The following is an 11331-nucleotide window of genomic DNA, read 5'->3' as shown; positions in this document are numbered from 1 at the left end:
CACGTGGGCACCGTTGGCGGCGAGGCTGACGGCCGCCGCAAAGCCCGCAGCCACACGGGCTGTGGGGCCACACGAGCGGCTGCTAAAGAGCTTTCCAGCGAGGCACGACTTTCCCTCCTGGCTCTTCGGGCGTGGGAGCTGTCGCCAGAGCCGCGGCCCTACCGGAAAATGCTTCGCAGCCTGGTGAGGCGGTGACACATAGGCGCCGGTGGCAGCGAGGCTGACGGCCGCCGCAAAGCCCGCAGCCCCACAGGCTGTTTCGCCAGGCGAGCGGCTGCCAAAGAGCTTTCCAACGAGGCACGGCTTTCCCTCCTCGCTCTTCGGGCGTGGGAGCTGTCGCCAGAGCCGCGGCCCTACAGGAAAATGCTTCGCAGGCTGGCGCGGCTGCACCTGGTGGGCGCCGGTGGCGGGGAGTCTGACGGCCGCCACAAAGCCCGCAGCCCCACGGGCTGTGGGGCCACGCGATCGGCTGCCAAAGAGCTTTCCAACGAGGCACGGCTTTCCCTCCTGGCTCTTCGTGCTTGGGAGCTGTCGCCAGAGTTGCGGCCCTACCGGAAAATGCTTCACAGGCTGGTGGGGCGGCGCCACGTGGGCGCCGGTGGCTCCGAGGCTGACGGCCGCGGCAAAGCCCGCAGCCCCACGGGCTGTTTCGCCAGGCGAGCAGCTGCCAAAGAGCTTTCCAACGAGGCATGGCTTTCCCTCCTGGCTCTTCGTGCTTGGGAGCTGTCGCCAGAGTTGCGGCCCTACCGGAAAATGCTTCGCAAGCTGGCGCGGCGGCGCCACGTGGGCGCCGGTGGCGCCGAGGCTGACGGCCGCCACAAAGCCCGCAGCCCCACGGGCTGTGGGGCCACGCGAGAGGCTGCCAAAGAGCTTTCCAACGAGGCATGGCTTTCCCTCCTGGCTCTTCGGGCGTGGGAGCTGTCGCCAGAGCCGCGGCCCTACCGGAAAATGCTTCGCAGGCTGGCGCAGCGGCGCCACGTGGGCGCCGGTGGCGCCGAGGCTGACGGCCGCCGCAAAGCCCGCAGCCCCACAGGCTGTTTCGCCAGGCGAGCGGCTGCCAAAGAGCTTTCCAACGAGGCATGGCTTTCCCTCCTGGCTCTTCGGGCTTGGGAGTTGTCGTCAGAGCCGCGGCCCTACCGGAAAATGCTTCGCAAGCTGGCACGGCAGCGCCACGTGGGCACCGTTGGCGGCGAGGCTGACGGCCGCCGCAAAGCCCGCAGCCACACGGGCTGTGGGGCCACACGAGCGGCTGCCAAAGAGCTTTCCAGCGAGGCACGACTTTCCCTCCTGGCTCTTCGGGCGTGGGAGCTGTCGCCAGAGCCGCGGCCCTACCGGAAAATGCTTCGCAGCCTGGTGAGGCGGTGACACATGGGCGCCGGTGGCAGCGAGGCTGACGGCCGCCGCAAAGCCCGCAGCCCCACAGGCTGTTTCGCCAGGCGAGCGGCTGCCAAAGAGCTTTCCAACGAGGCACGGCTTTCCCTCCTGGCTCTTCGGGCGTGGGAGCTGTCGCCAGAGCCGCGGCCCTACCGGAAAACGCTTCGCAGGCTGGCGCGGCGGCGCCACGTGGGTGCCGGTGGCGGCGAGGCTGACGGCCGCCGCAGAGCCCGCAGCCCCATGGGCTGTGGGGCCACGCGAGCGGCTGCCAAAGAGCTTTCCAACGAGGCATGGCTTTCCCTCCTGGCTCTTCGGGCTTGGGAGTTGTCGTCAGAGCCGCAGCCCTACCGGAAAATGCTTCGCAAGCTGGCACGGCAGCGCCACGTGGGCACCGTTGGCGGCGAGGCTGACGGCCGCCGCAAAGCCCGCAGCCACACGGGCTGTGGGGCCACACGAGCGGCTGCCAAAGAGCTTTCCAGCGAGGCACGACTTTCCCTCCTGGCTCTTCGGGCGTGGGAGCTGTCGCCAGAGCCGCGGCCCTACCGGAAAATGCTTCGCAGCCTGGTGAGGCGGTGACACATGGGCGCCGGTGGCAGCGAGGCTGACGGCCGCCGCAAAGCCCGCAGCCCCACAGGCTGTTTCGCCAGGCGAGCGGCTGCCAAAGAGCTTTCCAACGAGGCACGGCTTTCCCTCCCTGCTCTTGGGCGTGGGAGCTGTCGCCAGAGCCGCGGCCTTACCGGATAATGCTTCGCAGGCTGGCGCAGCGGCGCCACGTAGGCGCCGGTGGCATCGAGGCTGACGGCCGCCGCAAAGCCCGCAGCCCCACAGGCTGTTTCGCCAGGCGAGCGGCTGCCAAAGAGCTTTCCAACGAGGCACGGCTTTCCCTCCTGGCTCTTCGTGCTTGGGAGCTGTCGCCAGAGCCGCGGCCCTACCGGAAAATGCTTCGCAGGCTGGTGGGGCGGCGCCACGTGGGCGCCGGTGGCTCCGAGGCTGACGGCCGCCGCAAAGCCCGCAGCCCCACAGGCTGTGGGGCCACGCGAGCGGCTGCCAAAGAGCTTTCCAACGAGGCACGGCTTTCCCTCCTGGCTCTACGGGCGTGGGAGCTGTCGCCAGAGCCGCGGCCCTACAGGAAAATGCTTCGCAGGCTGGTGGGGCGGCGCCACGTGGGCGCCGGTGGCTCCGAGGCTGACGGCCGCCGCAAAGCCCGCAGCCCCACAGGCTGTTTCGCCAGGCGAGCGGCTGCCAAAGAGCTTTCCAACGAGGCACGGCTTTCCCTCCTGGCTCTTCGGGTGTGGGAGCTGTCGCCAGAGCCGCGGCCCTACAGGAAAATGCTTCGCAGGCTGGCGCAGCGGCGCCACGTGGGCGCCGGTGGCAGGGAGGCTGACGGTCGCCGCATAGCCCGCAGCCCCATGGGCTGTGGGGCCACGCGAGCGGCTGCCAAAGAGCTTTCCAACGAGGCACGGCTTTCCCTCCTGGCTCTTCGGGCGTGGGAGCTGTCGCCAGAGCCACGGCCCTACCGGAAAATGCTTCGCAGGCTGGCGCGGCTGCACCTGGTGGGTGCCGTTGGCTCCGAGGCTGACGGCCGCCGCAAAGCCCGCAGCCCCACAGGCTGTTTCGCCAGGCGAGCGGCTGCCAAAGAGCTTTCCAACGAGGCACGGCTTTCCCTCCTGGCTCTTCGGGCGTGGGAGCTGTCGCCAGAGCCACGGCCCTACCGGAAAATGCTTCGCAGGCTGGCGCGGCTGCACCTGGTGGGTGCCGGTGGCTGCGGGGCTGACGGCCGCCGCAAAGCCCGCAGCCCCACAGGCTGTTTCGCCAGGCGAGCGGCCGCCAAAGAGCTTTCCAACGAGGCACGGCTTTCCCTCCTGGCTCTTCGGGCTTGGGAGCTGTCGTCAGAGCCGCAGCCCTACCGGAAAATGCTTCGCAAGCTGGCGCGGCAGCGCCACGTGGGCGCCGGTGGCGCCGAGGCTGACGGCCGCCGCAAAGCCCGCAGCCCCATGGGCTGTGGGGCCACACGAGCGGCTGCCAAAGAGCTTTCCAACGAGGCATGGCTTTTCCTCCTGGCTCTTCGGGCGTGTGAGCTGTCGCCAGAGCCGCGGCCCTACCGGAAAACGCTTCGCAGGCTGGCGCAGCGGCGCCACGTGGGCGCCGGTGGCGGCGAGGCTGACGGCCGCCACAAAGCCCGCAGCCCCATGGGCTGTCGGGCCACGCGAGCGGCTGCCAAAGAGCTTTCCAACGAGGCATGGCTTTCCCTCCTGGCTCTTCGGGCGTGGGAGCTGTCGTCAGAGCCGCAGCCCTACCGGAAAATGCTTCGCAAGCTGGCACGGCAGCGCCACGTGGGCACCGTTGGCGGCGAGGCTGACGGCCGCCGCAAAGCCCGCAGCCACACGGGCTGTGGGGCCACATGAGCGGCTGCTAAAGAGCTTTCCAGCGAGGCACGACTTTCCCTCCTGGCTCTTCGGGCGTGGGAGCTGTCGCCAGAGCCGCGGCCCTACCGGAAAATGCTTCGCAGCCTGGTGAGGCGGTGACACATAGGCGCCGGTGGCAGCGAGGCTGACGGCCGCCGCAAAGCCCGCAGCCCCACAGGCTGTTTCGCCAGGCGAGCGGCTGCCAAAGAGCTTTCCAACGAGGCACGGCTTTCCCTCCTCGCTCTTCGGGCGTGGGAGCTGTCGCCAGAGCCGCGGCCCTACAGGAAAATGCTTCGCAGGCTGGCGCGGCTGCACCTGGTGGGCGCCGGTGGCGGGGAGTCTGACGGCCGCCACAAAGCCCGCAGCCCCACGGGCTGTGGGGCCACGCGATCGGCTGCCAAAGAGCTTTCCAACGAGGCACAGCTTTCCCTCCTGGCTCTTCGTGCTTGGGAGCTGTCGCCAGAGTTGCGGCCCTACCGGAAAATGCTTCACAGGCTGGTGGGGCGGCGCCACGTGGGCGCCGGTGGCTCCGAGGCTGACGGCCGCGGCAAAGCCCGCAGCCCCACGGGCTGTTTCGCCAGGCGAGCAGCTGCCAAAGAGCTTTCCAACGAGGCATGGCTTTCCCTCCTGGCTCTTCGTGCTTGGGAGCTGTCGCCAGAGTTGCGGCCCTACCGGAAAATGCTTCGCAAGCTGGCGCGGCGGCGCCACGTGGGCGCCGGTGGCGCCGAGGCTGACGGCCGCCACAAAGCCCGCAGCCCCACGGGCTGTGGGGCCACGCGAGAGGCTGCCAAAGAGCTTTCCAACGAGGCATGGCTTTCCCTCCTGGCTCTTCGGGCGTGGGAGCTGTCGCCAGAGCCGCGGCCCTACCGGAAAATGCTTCGCAGGCTGGCGCAGCGGCGCCACGTGGGCGCCGGTGGCGCCGAGGCTGACGGCCGCCGCAAAGCCCGCAGCCCCACAGGCTGTTTCGCCAGGCGAGCGGCTGCCAAAGAGCTTTCCAACGAGGCATGGCTTTCCCTCCTGGCTCTTCGGGCTTGGGAGTTGTCGTCAGAGCCGCGGCCCTACCGGAAAATGCTTCGCAAGCTGGCACGGCAGCGCCACGTGGGCACCGTTGGCGGCGAGGCTGACGGCCGCCGCAAAGCCCGCAGCCACACGGGCTGTGGGGCCACACGAGCGGCTGCCAAAGAGCTTTCCAGCGAGGCACGACTTTCCCTCCTGGCTCTTCGGGCGTGGGAGCTGTCGCCAGAGCCGCGGCCCTACCGGAAAATGCTTCGCAGCCTGGTGAGGCGGTGACACATGGGCGCCGGTGGCAGCGAGGCTGACGGCCGCCGCAAAGCCCGCAGCCCCACAGGCTGTTTCGCCAGGCGAGCGGCTGCCAAAGAGCTTTCCAACGAGGCACGGCTTTCCCTCCTCGCTCTTCGGGCGTGGGAGCTGTCGCCAGAGCCGCGGCCTTACCGGATAATGCTTCGCAGGCTGGCGCAGCGGCGCCACGTGGGCGCCGGTGGCAGCGAGGCTGACGGCCGCCGCAAAGCCCGCAGCCCCACAGGCTGTTTCGCCAGGCGAGCGGCTGCCAAAGAGCTTTCCAACGAGGCACGGCTTTCCGTCCTGGCTCTTCGTGCTTGGGAGCTGTCGCCAGAGCCGCGGCCCTACCGGAAAATGCTTCGCAGGCTGGTGGGGCGGCGCCACGTGGGCGCCGGTGGCTCCGACGCTGACGGCCGCCGCAAAGCCCGCAGCCCCACAGGCTGTGGGGCCACGCGAGCGGCTGCCAAAGAGCTTTCCAACGAGGCACGGCTTTCCCTCCTGGCTCTTCGGGCGTGGGAGCTGTCGCCAGAGCCGCGGCCCTACAGGAAAATGCTTCGCAGGCTGGTGGGGCGGCGCCACGTGGGCGCCGGTGGCTCCGAGGCTGACGGCCGCCGCAAAGCCCGCAGCCCCACAGGCTGTTTCGCCAGGCGAGCGGCTGCCAAAGAGCTTTCCAACGAGGCACGGCTTTCCCTCCTGGCTCTTCGGGCGTGGGAGCTGTCGCCAGAGCCGCGGCCCTACAGGAAAATGCTTCGCAGGCTGGTGGGGCGGCGCCACGTGGGCGCCGGTGGCTCCGAGGCTGACGGCCGCCGCAAAGCCCGCAGCCCCACAGGCTGTTTCGCCAGGCGAGCGGCTGCCAAAGAGCTTTCCAACGAGGCACGGCTTTCCCTCCTGGCTCTTCGGGCGTGGGAGCTGTCGCCAGAGCCGCGGCCCTACAGGAAAATGCTTCGCAGGCTGGTGGGGCGGCGCCACGTGGGCGCCGGTGGCTCCGAGGCTGACGGCCGCCGCAAAGCCCGCAGCCCCACAGGCTGTTTCGCCAGGCGAGCGGCTGCCAAAGAGCTTTCCAACGAGGCACGGCTTTCCCTCCTGGCTCTTCGGGCGTGGGAGCTGTCGCCAGAGCCGTGGCCCTACAGGAAAATGCTTCGCAGGCTGGTGGGGCGGCGCCACGTGGGCGCCGGTGGCTCCGAGGCTGACGGCCGCCGCAAAGCCCGCAGCCCCACAGGCTGTTTCGCCAGGCGAGCGGCTGCCAAAGAGCTTTCCAACGAGGCACGGCTTTCCCTCCTGGCTCTTCGGGCGTGGGAGCTGTCGCCAGAGCCACGGCCCTACCGGAAAATGCTTCGCAGGCTGGCGCGGCTGCACCTGGTGGGTGCCGGTGGCTGCGAGGCTGACGGCCGCCGCAAAGCCCGCAGCCCCACAGGCTGTTTCGCCAGGCGAGCGGCCGCCAAAGAGCTTTCCAACGAGGCACGGCTTTCCCTCCTGGCTCTTCGGGCTTGGGAGCTGTCGTCAGAGCCGCAGCCCTACCGGAAAATGCTTCGCAAGCTGGCGCGGCAGCGCCACGTGGGCGCCGGTGGCGCCGAGGCTGACGGCCGCCGCAAAGCCCGCAGCCCCACGGGCTGTGGGGCCACGCGAGCGGCTGCCAAAGAGCTTTCCAACGAGGCATGGCTTTTCCTCCTGGCTCTTGGGGCGTGGGAGCTGTCGCCAGAGCCGCGGCCCTACCGGAAAACGCTTCGCAGGCTGGCGCAGCGGCGCCACGTGGGCGCCGGTGGCGGCGAGGCTGACGGCCGCCGCAGAGCCCACAGCCCCATGGGCTGTGGGGCCACGCGAGCGGCTGCCAAAGAGCTTTCCAACGAGGCATGGCTTTCCCTCCTGGCTCTTCGTGCTTGGGAGTTGTCGTCAGAGCCGTGGCCCTACAGGAAAATGCTTCGCAGGCTGGTGGGGCGGCGCCACGTGGGCGCCGGTGGCTCCGAGGCTGACGGCCGCCGCAAAGCCCGCAGCCCCACAGGCTGTTTCGCCAGGCGAGCGGCTGCCAAAGAGCTTTCCAACGAGGCACGGCTTTCCCTCCTGGCTCTTCGGGCGTGGGAGCTGTCGCCAGAGCCACGGCCCTACCGGAAAATGCTTCGCAGGCTGGCGCGGCTGCACCTGGTGGGTGCCGTTGGCTCCGAGGCTGACGGCCGCCGCAAAGCCCGCAGCCCTACAGGCTGTTTCGCCAGGCGAGCGGCTGCCAAAGAGCTTTCCAACGAGGCACGGCTTTCCCTCCTGGCTCTTCGGGCGTGGGAGCTGTCGCCAGAGCCACGGCCCTACCGGAAAATGCTTCGCAGGCTGGCGCGGCTGCACCTGGTGGGTGCCGGTGGCTGCGAGGCTGACGGCCGCCGCAAAGCCAGCAGCCCCACAGGCTGTTTCGCCAGGCGAGCGGCCGCCAAAGAGCTTTCCAACGAGGCACGGCTTTCCCTCCTGGCTCTTCGGGCTTGGGAGCTGTCGTCAGAGCCGCAGCCCTACCGGAAAATGCTTCGCAAGCTGGCGCGGCAGCGCCACGTGGGCGCCGGTGGCGCCGAGGCTGACGGCCGCCGCAAAGCCCGCAGCCCCACGGGCTGTGGGGCCACGCGAGCGGCTGCCAAAGAGCTTTCCAACGAGGCATGGCTTTTCCTCCTGTCTCTTCGGGCGTGGGAGCTGTCGCCAGAGCCGCGGCCCTACCGGAAAACGCTTCGCAGGCTGGCGCAGCGGCGCCACGTGGGCGCCGGTGGCGGCGAGGCTGACGGCCGCCGCAGAGCCCACAGCCCCATGGGCTGTGGGGCCACGCGAGCGGCTGCCAAAGAGCTTTCCAACGAGGCACGACTTTCCCTCCTGGCTCTTCGGGCGTGGGAGTTGTCGTCAGAGCCGCAGCCCTACCGGAAAATGCTTCGCAAGCTGGCACGGCAGCGCCACGTGGGCACCGTTGGCGGCGAGGCTGACGGCCGCCGCAAAGCCCGCAGCCACACGGGCTGTGGGGCCACACGAGCGGCTGCCAAAGAGCTTTCCAGCGAGGCACGACTTTCCCTCCTGGCTCTTCGGGCGTGGGAGCTGTCGCCAGAGCCGCGGCCCTACCGGAAAATGCTTCGCAGCCTGGTGAGGCGGTGACACATGGGCGCCGGTGGCAGCGAGGCTGACGGCCGCCGCAAAGCCCGCAGCCCCACAGGCTGTTTCGCCAGGCGAGCGGCTGCCAAAGAGCTTTCCAACGAGGCACGGCTTTCCCTCCTCGCTCTTCGGGCGTGGGAGCTGTCGCCAGAGCCGCGGCCCTACAGGAAAATGCTTCGCAGGCTGGCGCGGCTGCACCTGGTGGGCGCCGGTGGCGGGGAGTCTGACGGCCGCCACAAAGCCCGCAGCCCCACGGGCTGTGGGGCCACGCGATCGGCTGCCAAAGAGCTTTCCAACGAGGCACGGCTTTCCCTCCTGGCTCTTCGTGCTTGGGAGCTGTCGCCAGAGTTGCGGCCCTACCGGAAAATGCTTCGCAGGCTGGCGCGGCGGCGCCACGTGGGCGCCGGTGGCGCCGAGGCTGACGGCCGCCACAAAGCCCGCAGCCCCACGGGCTGTTTCGCCAGGCGAGCGGCTGCCAAAGTGCTTTCCAACGAGGCATGGCTTTCCCTCCTGGCTCTTCGGGCGTGGGAGCTGTCGCCAGAGACGCGGCCCTACCGGAAAATGCTTCGCAGGCTGGCGCAGCGGCGCCACGTGGGCGCCGGTGGCGCCGAGGCTGACGGCCGCCGCAAAGCCCGCAGCCCCACAGGCTGTTTCGCCAGGCGAGCGGCTGCCAAAGAGCTTTCCAACGAGGCACGGCTTTCTCTCCTCGCTCTTAGGGCGTGGGAGATGTCGCCAGAGCCGCGGCCCTACCGGAAAATGCTTCGCAGGCTGGCGCGGCTGCACCTGGTGGGTGCCGGTGGCTCCGAGGCTGACGGCCGCTGCAAAGCCCACAGCCCCACAGGCTGTTTCGCCAGGCGAGCGGCTGCCAAAGAGCTTTCCAACGAGGCACGGCTTTCCCTCCTCGCTCTTCGGGCTTGGGAGCTGTCGTCAGAGCCGCAGCCCTACCGGAAAATGCTTCGCAAGCTGGCGCGGCAGCGCCACGTGGGCGCCGGTGGCGCCGAGGCTGACGGCCGCCGCAAAGCCCGCAGCCCCACGGGCTGTGGGGCCATGAGATCGGCTGCCAAAGAGCTTTCCAACGAGGCACGGCTTTCCCTCCTGGCTCTTCGGGCGTCAGAGCTGTCGCCAGAGCCGCGGCCCTACAGGAAAATGCTTCGCAGGCTGGTGGGGCGGCGCCACGTGGGCGCCGGTGACTCCGAGGCTGACGGCCGCCGCAAAGCCCGCAGCCCCACAGGCTGTTTCGCCAGGCGAGCGGCTGCCAAAGAGCTTTCCAACGAGGCACGGCTTTCCCTCCTGGCTCTTCGGGCGTGGGAGCTGTCGCCAGAGCCGCGGCCCTACAGGAAAATGCTTCGCAGGCTGGTGGGGCGGCGCCACGTGGGCGCCGGTGGCTCCGAGGCTGACGGCCGCCGCAAAGCCCGCAGCCCCACAGGCTGTTTCGCCAGGCGAGCGGCTGCCAAAGAGCTTTCCAACGAGGCACGGCTTTCCCTCCTGGCTCTTCGGGCGTGGGAGCTGTCGCCAGAGTTGCGGCCCTACAGGAAAATGCTTCGCAGGCTGGCGCAGCGGCGCCACGTGGGCGCCGGTGGCAGGGAGGCTGACGGTCGCCGCATAGCCCGCAGCCCCATGGGCTGTGGGGCCACGCGAGCGGCTGCCAAAGAGCTTTCCAACGAGGCACGGCTTTCCCTCCTGGCTCTTCGGGCGTGGGAGCTGTCGCCAGAGCCACGGCCCTACCGGAAAATGCTTCGCAGGCTGGCGCGGCTGCACCTGGTGGGTGCCGTTGGCTCCGAGGCTGACGGCCGCCGCAAAGCCCGCAGCCCCACAGGCTGTTTCGCCAGGCGAGCGGCTGCCAAAGAGCTTTCCAACGAGGCACGGCTTTCCCTCCTGGCTCTTCGGGCGTGGGAGCTGTCGCCAGAGCCACGGCCCTACCGGAAAATGCTTCGCAGGCTGGCGCGGCTGCACCTGGTGGGTGCCGGTGGCTGCGAGGCTGACGGCCGCCGCAAAGCCCGCAGCCCCACAGGCTGTTTCGCCAGGCGAGCGGCCGCCAAAGAGCTTTCCAACGAGGCACGGCTTTCCCTCCTGGCTCTTCGTGCTTGGGAGCTGTCGCCAGAGTTGCGGCCCTACCGGAAAATGCTTCACAGGCTGGTGGGGCGGCGCCACGTGGGCGCCGGTGGCTCCGAGGCTGACGGCCGCGGCAAAGCCCGCAGCCCCACGGGCTGTTTCGCCAGGCGAGCGGCTGCCAAAGAGCTTTCCAACGAGGCATGGCTTTCCCCCCTGGCTCTTCGTGCTTGGGAGCTGTCGCCAGAGTTGCGGCCCTACCGGAAAATGCTTCGCAAGCTGGCGAGGCGGCGCCATGTGGGCGCCGGTGGCAGCGAGGCTGACGGCCGCCACAAAGCCCGCAGCCCCACAGGCTGTTTCGCCAGGCGAGCGGCTGCCAAAGAGCTTTCCAACGAGGCACGGCTTTCTCTCCTCGCTCTTAGGGCGTGGGAGCTGTCGCCAGAGTTGCGGCCCTACAGGAAAATGCTTCGCAGACTGGCGCGGCTGCACCTGGTGGGGGCCGGTGGCAGGGAGGCTGACGGCCGCCACAAAGCCCGCAGCCCCACGGGCTGTGGGGCCACGCGATAGGCTGCCAAAGAGCTTTCCAACGAGGCACGGCTTTCCCTCCTGGCTCTTCGGGCGTGGGAGCTGTCGCCAGAGCCGCGGCCCTACAGGAAAATGCTTCGCAGGCTGGTGGGGCGGCGCCACGTGGGCACCGTTGGCGGCGAGGCTGACGGCCGCCGCAAAGCCCGCAGCCACACGGGCTGTGGGGCCACACGAGCGGCTGCCAAAGAGCTTTCCAGCGAGGCACGGCTTTCCCTCCTGGCTCTTCGGGCATGGGAGCTGTCGCCAGAGCCACGGCCCTACCAGAAAATGCTTCGCAGGCTGGCGCGGCTGCACCTGGTGGGTGCCGGTGGCGGGGAGGCTGACGGCCGCCACAAAGCCCGCAGCCCCACAGGCTGTTTCGCCAGGCGAGCGGCCGCCAAAGAGCTTTCCAACGAGGCACGGCTTTCCCTTCCTGCTCTTCGGGCGTGGGAGCTGTCGCCAGAACCGCGGCCCTACCGGAAAATGCTTCGCAGCCTGGTGAGGCGGTGACACATGGGCGCCGGTGGCAGCG

This window comes from Chroicocephalus ridibundus, unplaced genomic scaffold, assembly GCF_963924245.1.
Source record: "Chroicocephalus ridibundus unplaced genomic scaffold, bChrRid1.1 SCAFFOLD_61, whole genome shotgun sequence".
Classification (NCBI taxonomy): domain Eukaryota; kingdom Metazoa; phylum Chordata; class Aves; order Charadriiformes; family Laridae; genus Chroicocephalus; species Chroicocephalus ridibundus.
This window is presented reverse-complemented; position numbering follows the sequence as displayed.